Below are 12,500 nucleotides of genomic sequence, written 5' to 3' on the forward strand. Positions count from 1 at the left end.
ATGTACTCCTGTATTTATATGACCTTATTATCTATGATGGTGTTGTATGGGCTATAGGTTCACTGCGGCATCCTCGCGCTCAGAACACTGTTCTCAACTTCAGCATGTGTTGTCCATTTCATATATGCACCAGAGAGATTGAATACTTTGAGCACCTCTGTTGAGTATGTAGGGGAGAGTGGGGTAAGATGTGCCAGGTAAGCTGGGTTGTTTTTTTTACATGTCGAAGTCCATTTGACGCCAACAATCATCCATGTGATTATCTAATCAGCCAATCGTGTGGCAGCAGCGCATAAAATCATGCATATACGGGTCAGGCGCTTCAGTTAATGTTCACATCAACCATCAGAATGGAGACGTAATGTGAACTCAGTGATTTGGACTGTAACAGCAGAGGATTGTTATGATCCCAAAGCTCCAAAAGCACATAAAGGCAGAACAAAAGTAATCCAAACAACTCCAGTGACTCCATTTAAATGACTCCATTTGACTCCAGTGACTCCATTCAAGACATTTAAAGTAACATTTCTTTTAGACAACTTGATTTTTTTCCAGTAATGATAACGTTATGGTTTACAATGTATCAGGGAATTTTACATTTCTATAGCATACATACATTTTCTAGTTATCCTCAGCAGTAAAATATTATATTCGGATTGAATTGGCTCATTTTGAGTGCAATTCAAGAGCAGGTTCCTCTTGTTTTTTACTGGTCTGTACTAATTTGTGCTGGTCTGCACTAGACTCTACTGGTCTGAAGTGGCTTTCACAGGTCTTTAGTAGTCTTCACCGGTCTGTATTAGCTCTCGGTGGTCTGTGCTGCTCATTAGTGGTCTTTAGTGCTCTGTGCTAGCCTGCAGTTGTTTATTCACAATTTGGGACCCAATCAGATTTTTAATTACAATATAATACTGAATAGTTATTATTTTAAGATTATATTATATGTTTTATTCTTTAGTAATATATGTGTCATATTTGAAACAGTGTCATCTCTTTATTTTCTGTGATACTCTGTTGCGTTTTTACATTTGTATTATCCACATCTGTCATATGTCCCATGATGCTTAGTGTGAAATGTGACATGAGCTGTCAAGTAAACAGTTGTTGTTGCAGTGCACGTCCATTTATATTTTGTTGCCTTGTTGGGATTTCGAGAGAAGGGTCTCTGATTTAATGAAGACATACATCAATCACTATATCAGTGTGTTACTGAATCATAATAAACTGCAAGAAAGTCAGAAGAAATTTAATCTGAGCACATACGCAACATTGTGAGGAAAATGTTGTGTTTTTGACTACCAGTGTATACTTGTGGATCACCAAAAACACAATGCTCAAAAATCCAATCTCATAACATTTTGCACTGCATCTACAACTTCTAGTGCTGCCCATTTGTGATCAGATCATCCATAATAGCAGCTGTAAACAGAGTCTAAAATGACTGCAGCTAAAGCTAGCGAATGCTATAGAATGGGGGTTTCAAACCGGGACGTGCGCCTCTCCAGGGGGCACCAGGGCATGTCAGACATTTTTTATTAATTCACCAAGTAAAATCAACAGATAAATAAATAAAAACAATAAAAATGTATTGTGCAGATAAATGAAAGTAATTGCCTTAATAGTCCATAGACAGTAGCTCTATGACATCATAATTCTGTTAAGTGTCATGAATGCATATCATGCGAGAGTCTCCGCTCGCACACGGATCTACTATACGCTGCTCTATGAAAAGCCGTTGGCAAATGGATGAGGAAACGCAATTGCAAAATACCTTTTTAAAATGCAATTTTAAATAATGCAAAGATTCGAAAGCTACATTTTAAACATGAATCAATAAATATGATTTATTAATGCACAATTGTATTGTTAAATGTAATAACTTTTTAAAACATGAATTAAATAAACATTTAAATGTGTATATTTTATTTTCAAATGAATAGATTGGTCATTTTAATTTTTAAATGACACTCCTGGGCTTCCATAGAAAACAGCGTATGTTGACCATTTCAGTTAATTGATTCAATTTAATTAATTTGACCTAAATTGTGTATTTATATACCCTCAATGCCATCCCATTCTATTCCATTGGGCAAATATGGCCCCATTGACTGTTATGACATCATACATGCATTGGTCAGCTGATTATCATTGTTTTAATTTTGGCTTCATGCTGATGTATTCTGATTGTTTTTGCTTCTACTGTGACTTCATTCAGAGTTGGAGTTTGCTGGCAGATCTTACTGTGGTCAAATCGACTCTGCCTCAGTCACTTGATCGACTCCCCAGTGCTACCCGCTAATGGTTATGACAGTAGGACTAGAGGACTCGAGCCCATCGATGACTCCATGCTGGAGTAAACCAGTCTGTCTGAGTGCTTCTGTGCTGTGGCTTTAACATGAACACGCTACTGTTTCTCACAGAAAATAAACATCCATAATGAGATTTATGTAGTGTACCAGGCAGCACACATACCCATATTTTCAACATATCCAACAAATCCATATTTACTTCTTACACAACGTTAAGACAACGTTATGAGATTGCCCATTGGAAGTCTGTCTTCATGTGTAAAATGTGCGGTGTTGACAGCGGGATTCAGCTAGCATGAAATATGTCTTTCCGTCCAATGCTTTCAGAGTAACTAATGCTAAATCCTTCTGCTCCGCTTGGTTTAGTAATCTGTACCTGTCTAGAGTCACTTCTACTAATTCGTGATTGTCTGTAGCAGCCCAAACATGCTTTAGAGGTCTTTAATGATCTGAGTAGGTCTGTGGTGGTTTCCATTGGTCTGATGTGAGTGGTCTTTAGTTCTCAGTGATGGTCTTTATTGATCTTCACTGATCTGCAGTGGTTTTCACTTACTGTGCTGGTCTGTAGTGGTCTTGAATGATTTGTGCTGGTTTGTATTGGTCTAAACTGTCATGTGCTTGTCTGCTGCTTTATTGGTTTACTGGTCTGTGCTGGTCTTCTTTACTGCTCTGCCATGGTCTCCACTGGTCTGTGCTGGTCTTCTTTACTGCTCTACCATGGTCTCTATTGGTCTCCAGTGGTCTGTGCTGGTCTTCTTTACTGCTCCGCCATGGTCTCCACTGGTCTGTGCTGGTCTTCTTTACTGCTCTGCCATGGTCTCTATTGGTCTCCACTGGTCTGTGCTGGTCTTCTTTACTGCTCTACCATGGTCTCTATTGGTCTCCACTGGTCTGTGCTGGTCTTCTTTACTGCTCTACCATGGTCTCTATTGGTCTCCAGTGGTCTGTGCTGGTCTTCTTTACTGCTCTGCCATGGTCTCTATTGGTCTCCAGTGGTCTGTGCTGGTCTTCTTTACTGCTCTACCATGGTCTCCAATGGTCTGTGCTGGTCTTCTTTACTGCTCTAACATGGTCTCTATTGGTCTCCAGTGGTCTGTGCTGGTCTTCTTTACTGCTCTGCCATGGTCTCCACTGGTCTGTGCTGGTCTTCTTTACTGCTCTACCATGGTCTCTATTGGTCTGCACTGGTCTGTGCTGGTCTTCTTTACTGCTCTACCATGGTCTCTATTGGTCTCCACTGGTCTGTGCTGGTCTTCTTTACTGCTCTGCCATGGTCTCTATTGGTCTCCACTGGTCTGTGCTGGTCTTCTTTACTGCTCTGCCATGGTCTCTATTGGTCTCCAATGGTCTGTGCTGGTCTTCTTTACTGCTCTACCATGGTCTCTATTGGTCTCCAGTGGTCTGTGCTGGTCTTCTTTACTGCTCTGCCATGGTCTCTATTGGTCTCCAGTGGTCTGTGCTGGTCTTCTTTACTGCTCTGCCATGGTCTCTATTGGTCTCCAGTGGTCTGTGCTGGTCTTCTTTACTGCTCTACCATGGTCTCTATTGGTCTCCACTGGTCTGTGCTGGTCTTCTTTACTGCTCTGCCATGGTCTCTATTGGTCTCCAGTGGTCTGTGCTGGTCTTCTTTACTGCTCTACCATGGTCTCTATTGGTCTCCACTGGTCTGTGCTGGTCTTCTTTACTGCTCTGCCATGGTCTCTATTGGTCTCCACTGGTCTGTGCTGGTCTTCTTTACTGCTCTACCATGGTCTCTATTGGTCTCCAGTGGTCTGTGCTGGTCTTCTTTACTGCTCTACCATGGTCTCTATTGGTCTCCACTGGTCTGTGCTGGTCTTCTTTACTGCTCTGCCATGGTCTCTATTGGTCTCCACTGGTCTGTGCTGGTCTTCTTTACTGCTCTACCATGGTCTCTATTGGTCTCCAGTGGTCTGTGCTGGTCTTCTTTACTGCTCTGCCATGGTCTCTATTGGTCTCCAGTGGTCTGTGCTGGTCTTCTTTACTGCTCTGCCATGGTCTCTATTGGTCTCCAGTGGTCTGTGCTGGTCTTCTTTACTGCTCTACCATGGTCTCTATTGGTCTCCACTGGTCTGTGCTTGTCTTCTTTACTGCTCTGCCATGGTCTCTATTGGTCTCCACTGGTCTGTGCTGGTCTTCTTTACTGCTCTACCATGGTCTCTATTGGTCTCCAGTGGTCTGTGCTGGTCTTCTTTACTGCTCTACCATGGTCTCCACTGGTCTGTGCTGGTCTTCTTTACTGCTCTGCCATGGTCTCTATTGGTCTCCACTGGTCTGTGCTGGTCTTCTTTACTGCTCTGCCATGGTCTCTATTGGTCTCCAATGGTCTGTGCTGGTCTTCTTTACTGCTCTACCATGGTCTCTATTGGTCTCCAGTGGTCTGTGCTGGTCTTTTTACTGCTCCGCCATGGTCTCTATTGGTCTCCACTGGTCTTTGCTGGTCTTCTTTACTGCTCCACCATGGTCTCTAATGGTCTCCAGTGGTCTGTGCTGGTCTAAAATGCTCCATAGTAGGGCTAGGTATATTTTTATTGGTTTGTGCTAGTCTGTAGTGGTTTATACTGGTTTGAGCTACATCGCTAGTTTGGTGGTTGCCAGGCTGTTGCTATGCAGTTGCTAAGGTGTTGCTAGGGTGTTTTGGGTTGCTTACTTGCCTAAAGATCCCAAGTAACTAATCTCTATTAGTCTCATTGGGTGATTCCTTTAAGTCTATGTTTTATTGCCTGCTAGGAAACGGCTCTTATAATCATTAGCGAAACCTTTAATCCATTCAGCACAATCAAGGGTTACTTCCCCTGGTTGAGTTCTTAAGAACAGACCTAAACCTTGATGTTCAAGAGACCCGTGCACATCCAGAATCCCACTCAAGGCAGGTTCAGAACCTTTGCAATGTTTCTGTTCGACTCAAGTGGAGTTGTGGAAATCATTTTCAGCACGGCTGTGGTTAATATAAGATGAACACTGATTTATCATTAACTCGTGAGTTCTTGTGTGTGTTTGGGAATGTTTTCGTTCATGTCAGTATGCAGTCTGCTTCCCCTCCCCTGTCACTCCTGTATTTATCTCTGTTCATTCCCATTCAAGTGAAAATAACCATTCAGATCAAAAACACTCTCACACACAGTCTTGGAAGCTACTTTGAGACTGTAGCATGCCAACAAATCATCATTTCTTTATTGTTAAGTTCAACTAGAGGCAATCTGCCATCTAGGAAAAGTAGTTATCTACACTTCAAGCTGCTGGTAAATCAATAGCTTTAATGGGCATGAAATTTCCATATTTGTTGACTAATCTAAATATTGGGGAACTTATTCCCTCTGTGGTTATCCCTTTATGTCTATGGTGACTGCAGCCCACTCTCTCTCTCTCTCTCTCTCTCTCTCTCTCTCTCTCTCTTTTCTGCTCCTCCAGACAGCTGAGCATGTCCTGCTGTGAGTATTTAAAGGGGTCTTATCAGAGCAGATAACATGATACGTAAGAGCACCGTACAGTATGTGTGCCTCTTCTGTATTTAGCCGGTGTTTGAGCTCTGAAGTCAATTTGATGCTGTACTGACGATTGAACTTCAGTGCTGAAGCTTCCACAATGATTTCATGCATGTTCTGTATCTTGATTTAGTGCAACAACAGCTAATTTAGATTTTCAAGTGGTTTAGTTTTCCGCCATGTGTGGACTGCAAGTGAATTAAGTGTGTTTAGACAGTAGATCCAACCCTTTTATTTCTCAAGAACAGGGGTCCCCAAACTACAGCCCATTTCGGCCCTCCAAAATGTTTTGACCGGCCCACGGAACCATGCCTGTCACACGATTTGACCGGCCCGCCCGATTATGAAAAAATGAATTGGAACTTATTACAGTGGAATACACAATTTATTGAAACTCATCATTATTTGCTCAGTATTATTAAACTCAGTATTTGGGGTATATATATATATATATACCCCAAATACTGATTTGCACAATCATACACATTTATAAGTTTTGATGCTGCAAGGATTTGTGTGTTTGCTTGGATTCACTACCGGATTTCAGTCACTACTGGATTTCCGACACGGGCCATCAACCCGCTAGTTTTAAAGTTAGCAACAGCGCTAACAGTATCATTTGTACACGCGACTTTTGAATTGTAAAAAGAAATGGCTGTGTGCAAAACCACGCCGTGGTCAATAAACGAGGTGCAGATGGTCCACTCGTTAGCGATTAGCGAAACGATAAAGTCTCTCAGGAAGTGTCTCAGCTGTTGGCCGCACACGGCTACCACCGGACCGACCAACAGTGTAAGGGAAAGTTAAAAAATGTAAGTGACTACAGAACCATCAAGGAAAAGTGGAAGTGATTCGACCAAATTGACGCTATCTAAACCGGCGAGCAATGGGAGGGAGAGTGCCCTGGACTGGCGTTGATCCAAGATGGAGGATGGTACGTTTTGTTACGTTAACTCTATACTCTGCTTGAAAGCTTTACTTTATTTAGTTGAGCAGCTACTGGAAGCTTCTAAAACAACCAGCCCAATTTAACTGATACACTTGTGTAAAATCACCATTCAACAACTGCTTTATACAGCACAATGAGCTAGCAGCTAACAGCTAGCGGTCGTGTTATTCTTTATGGTCAGTTTGTGTCATGTTTATGATGATGTCATGGCAGTAGAGGTGGCGCAACTATGACGATCAGCCTATAATCCCACCCACGTTGATGCGGCACTAAACTGCAGTGGAATGCAAGCTCAGAAAAGTAAATCGAGTAGAGTTGAAGCGAGTCGAACCGTAACGCAAGTGTTGCATCTATTATCTAGCAACCCTGAGCATATTAAAAGCTTATGGATGTGCGATAGTTCCCAAAGCCAGATAAATTAAAGATCTAATAAAAAAACATTCATGTTAAATCGACCCGTGGGCAGTCGTTTGCCCTGGTCTGCAATTGATGGTGCTCTAAGGTTCGTTTGAGGGTGCTTGGTTTTTTTGTTTTTACTGTGCTACATAGCCAGGTCTAAGAGAGGGCTAGGGGTGGCATTGCCCCCTAAGTTTTCCTTGTGCCCTCCCAGTCAGACGGTGAATCGACTAAGGGGGACCCCTTCAGACAGACGAAGAGAGAACCTATTGCCCACCCTCCAGCCCATGTTGGTCAGACATGGCCGCTTGAAGAAACTTCAGTTAAGGCTAGCATTCGGCTATACGCATACGCTGAGCATTTGCATTTAAACCAAAGTATACTTTGAGCTTTAAACAAAAGATAACACCCTAATACTGTTGTGCAATATCTTGCTCCGCCTCTGAATCGACTTTCCTTTTCAGCTGATGTCACAAATCCCCTCCAACCACCTGGCTCCATTTTGGTTACGCCCTCTTTTAATGATCCAATCAATTCACGATGGATTTAGTAAATGTCCTGTTTCACTCGGAAATACAGATGACTATGTAGGCAGCAGGCAAGGCAGCTCACTAGGTTTGGGAACAGAGCTTCTCTCACCCTCCCCACGCCTCTTTTCCCGGCAATTGGAAAGTACACTGTTAATCATTCTCCGGAGCTGACTTCCAAGAGGAGAGGGGCTCACTCTGCCACGTGGTCCAGAATGATGAGGCCGGCCTGGGTCAAACAGAGAGCACAGCTGAGGAATAAAAACCTGAGCGGAGCGGCTCACAGTGGACGATTGTTCGGAAAAAGCCCCTGACATGCAACAGTACCACTCTGGACTTCATCAGGAGCGAAATACACGCACGTGCGTATGTGCAAAAGTATGTGAAGACACTTGTGTGGACCCAATATTTACACAAACACACATACACTTCAGTTCTTAATTATACACACCTAAATAAATGATACACATGATTACAAGCACACACACACACACACACACAACTCGCTGGCAAGTATTATTTGGCCCCTCCTCCTGAAGTTTCCAACATAAACAAAACAGAGTGCGGCATAAAATTCTTTCCTTTTTATTCTTTATTTCTTCCTCCCACTTTCTTTTTTCTGACAGAGCCACAACAGACAGACTGGTGTTTAGTGGGTTAGTGTGTAACCGTGGTTACAGCCAATTGTGTCTTGGCTGCATTACCGTGGCGATTACAGCTCTACTCTATTTATTGTTTATGTTGACTGTCGGTGCCGTCATCCTCAATGCCCACTTTATACTGACCATCATCCCATCCAGCATGAATGTTTCATCACATTCCCAGTGGATCAGAAGTTTTCATACACTTTTGTATTTGGCAGCATTGCCTTTAAATTGTTTAACTTGGGTCAAATGTTTTGGGTATCCTTCTACAAGCTTCTCACAATAAGTTGCTGGAAGTTTTGTCCCATTCCTCCAGACAGAACTGGAGTAACCGAGTCCGGTTTGTAGACCTCCTTACTCACACACGCTTTTTCAGTTCTGCCCACAAATGTTCTATCGGGCTTTGTGATGCCCGCTCCAATACCTTGACTTGGTTGTCCTTAAACCATTTTGCAAAACATTTTTGCTCTGGGTTTTTATGGCGGTTTTGGAGCAGTGGCTTCTTCCTTGCTGAGCAGCCTTTCAGGTGATGTCGATATAGGACTAGTTTTGCTGTGGATCTAGATACTCGTCCACCTGTTTCCTCCAGCATCTTCACAAGGTCCTTTACTGTTGTCCTGGGATTGATCTTTTCGTACCAAACTACATTCATTCCTGAGCGGTATGATGGCTGTGTGGTCCCATGGTGTTTATACTTGTGTACTATTGTTTGTACAGATGAATGTGGCACCTTCAGGTGTTTGGAAATTTCTCCCAAGGATGAACCAGACGTGTGGAGGTCCACAATTTTTATTTTAGGTCTTGGCTGATTTTTATTTGTATTTGTTTCCCATGATGTCGAGCAAAGAGGCACTGAGTTTGAAGGTAGGCCGTAAAATACATCCACAGGTACACCTCCAATTACCCTATTAGAAACTAATTGCTTAAAGGCTTGACATCATGTTCTGGAATTTTCCAAGCTGCTTAAAAACACAGTTAACTTGGTGTCTGTAAACTTCTGACCCTCTGGAATTGTGATATAGTCCATTAAAAGTGAAGCAATCTGTCTGAAAACAATTGTTGGAAAAAATTACTCATGTCATGCATAAAGTAGATGTCCTAAATGCCAAAAATATAGTTTGCTAAAATGAAATCTGTGGAGGGTTTACATTTTTTTTAATGACTTCAACCAAAGCGTATATAAACTTCTGACTTCAACTGTACAATGTTATATGTAATAATACATATACTTTTATATTGTATACTTGGTACAATCTCTCTCTCTCTCTCTCTCTCTCTCTCTCTCTCTCACTCTATATATATATATATATACCTTATGGATAGATATGTGTGTGTGTGTTATATATACTGTATATGTTGCGCTACAATGCAAATATGACAGTAGTGTATCATTCTATTCGAAACATTTATTGATGCTTATCACGTGGCTCGCTGGAATACTTTTAATGAGTATTGTTCCCTGGCAACCGGTTTCTGACATAGATGTGCTCATTGATGTCTCTCTTAGCACTACATGTTCTCTTTCTTAACTCAAAACAATATTTAATTTTGTTTTTTTTAGGGCTTAGGGTTTGATCCAGATTATCAGATTCATTAAGATTGCGATTAGAGGTCGACCGATAGTGGATTATGCTAAGGTGGTGGAAAAGGCCGATAACCGATTAATCATCCGATTGTTTTGTAAAATTGATTTATAGAATGAAAAAAAAAATTTGGTCCCACTTTATACTAGGTGGCCTTAACTACTATGTACCATTTGATACAATGTATGATACAACATGTAGTTACACAGTAAATGACTAAAGGATAAAATCGGTATATAAATACCGATATATCGTCTGCCTCTAATTGGTTTGCACAAGCTCTCGATTTGATGCTGATATCGATGTGATTCGATTTGTTTTGATTACGATTCCAATTTTGATTAGATTTAATTTGATTCTGATTAATTTGGGTTTATTTCCTTTATAATGCCCGTTTGCTTGCATATGAAAGCAGTTTGACGATTCTCAATAATAGTTTCGATACTACAACAGAATACTAAGCAAACTTGAGTAAACATAGTTTTAAGTTCTCTAGTCATTTTTTAAGACAGCAGAATCAAGTATTGAAGTATTACATTTAAAAATTGTAATGAAATGTAACATAAAAGCTACTAAAATGATCCAGCCAAGGGCAATGTGTGGTTTTCTTGTTGTTTGATTAATATTAATGAGGTTGTTGATTAAAGATGCTCTATTAAGGCTGCATTGTGTCGAAAGTGCATTTAGTTATATTTATTACAAATTAGCTTTTCTTGTGCTGTTGTTGACGTTCATAAGACATAACTGTGTTTACATTAATACCTTACCAAATAAGGCACAACAAGTGCATTTTGTGTGCTTTCTTAAATACAGTGCATCCTGCATAGTATGGCATATGAAGTACGCTAGTTCTCTATTTCAAAAGAGAGTGACGTAACATGACTAGAAAACTAGATCTAGATCAATTATACTATAATCAACAAAGCTGCAAGCACGCAATATGATGACAGCTTTGTTGATTGTTAACAGAGCAGTGTAGTTTGCGGTGTAGACACAAGTCTCTTCTGTCATATTCTCTCCATATTTTACTGTTTTACTCAGGTAAATTGTGCCAGCAGTGGAAAGAAACACTCAGGGACTGAATGTCCGGGGTTTCATGCCATCTCTCTTACTGTCTGTTTCTCTCTCTTCTACTACAGTGGCACCAGACGGCCCTTCGGCCCTCATAAGGTGAAATCAGCGTGCCTGGTAAAGTAAAACAGAACCATATGTCACACACTGGCTCCCTCGCGCAGCTCCGCCGACGGGCTCTGGCTCTGGCATGGAGCTGCGCACAGGAGCCTAACTTCTGCTAATATAAACCAAAGAGGTCACATTAAATAGTCATGTTGAATCAGTACACTAGAGCTTTATGTTAGAGACGAGGAGAGAGAGAGTGTGCGCTGTGTCTCAAAGAATCAAGTGTGTGTGTGTGTGTGCATACTTGCCAGCGGTTTGGGGACAAAAACGTTCTTAAAAGTGAGATAAATTTGAGGTTGTCGAAGAACCGTACGGTCAGCGTTTCCCATCTCACAGCCGTTTCAGCAAACCCCCAGAACCACAATCGATTCTTGTCTGCTGAAGTGAATCTGGACTCTAAATCAAGCATTTCAAACGCTACATGGAAAATGTGAGCCACATGTGAGTGCTATTTCATATTCCAGCAATTTTGTCTTTGGGATGTCAATAAATTCTACATAAATGAAGGAATTCATGAAATAATGATTGAGGCAATGGAAGAAAGAACAGAATAATTCAAAGTGGAGGCTGAAGTACAAGACCAAGAGAAACCAAATAAGAGCAGAGTCAAATCGGTTTACGTAAAACGTTTGATGCGTAGCACAATGTACCGTTTTGATGGCCAATCTCCTTCCCAGTGGATCCAAACCATTTATTGAAGCAAAGCCTCAAAAACGGCTAGCTCAGAATTCTTTGTGTTTATGACGTCACAAGCCCAAGCTCGTTAACGTTTGAGATCCCACCTAAGATGCTGGAAAAACAGCGAGCGCAGCAGTTGAAGGCGTCCATGTAGCACATGTTTACTTACATGTGTGACAGGACGGAGGGCAGGGCCGGGTCATTATGCTACACACCCGGCTCCTAATCATGCTAATTAGCTCTTTAGAGGGATAAAGGCCGACCGAAGATGGCAGCGCGACCGAGAGATTTACGGACAGCTCCGGGAAGGAGGATGGATGCACCGTAGTAGAGTCCTCGCCACTTCCATCCACCCCAACGGAGAAGCCGCAGCCATCCGAGAGTGGAGGTACGGCCGCCGACCGCGAAGGGAGAAGGGGCTCCTGGCAGACCGCCAAGGGCGGGGGAGACCTCTTCTGTTTCCAGAGAACGCGGCGGGGCGTTCTGTCCACCAGGGGCCGGAAGACTGCCTCCGATGTTCCGGGGAGGCATGGCCCTCGTCCATTAGAGGGCGGAGGAGTGGCCGAGGACCAAGCTACGGCTACTCTCCCTCCTCTCACTGCCGCTCCGCATTGGCGTTTTCCCTCTCTTTTTTAAAATGTTTTGTTAATTTCGCACGATCGCCGTTACGGCGTGTAGGTGTCACGTTTTTTTGGGTTTTCCTCCCCTTCTCCCCTTCCTCATCCTGGTAGA

The 12,500-nt window shown here is 42.3% G+C and overlaps 1 protein-coding gene across 1 annotated transcript in view; it reads left to right on the top strand.

Annotated features, from left to right (window-relative positions):
* The window catches only part of LOC127651785 (polycystin-1-like), an 81,333-nt gene that overhangs the window by 1,112 nt on the left and 67,721 nt on the right, over nucleotides 1–12,500 (top strand).

Source organism: Xyrauchen texanus, chromosome 11, assembly GCF_025860055.1.
Source record: "Xyrauchen texanus isolate HMW12.3.18 chromosome 11, RBS_HiC_50CHRs, whole genome shotgun sequence".
NCBI classification, from domain to species: domain Eukaryota; kingdom Metazoa; phylum Chordata; class Actinopteri; order Cypriniformes; family Catostomidae; genus Xyrauchen; species Xyrauchen texanus.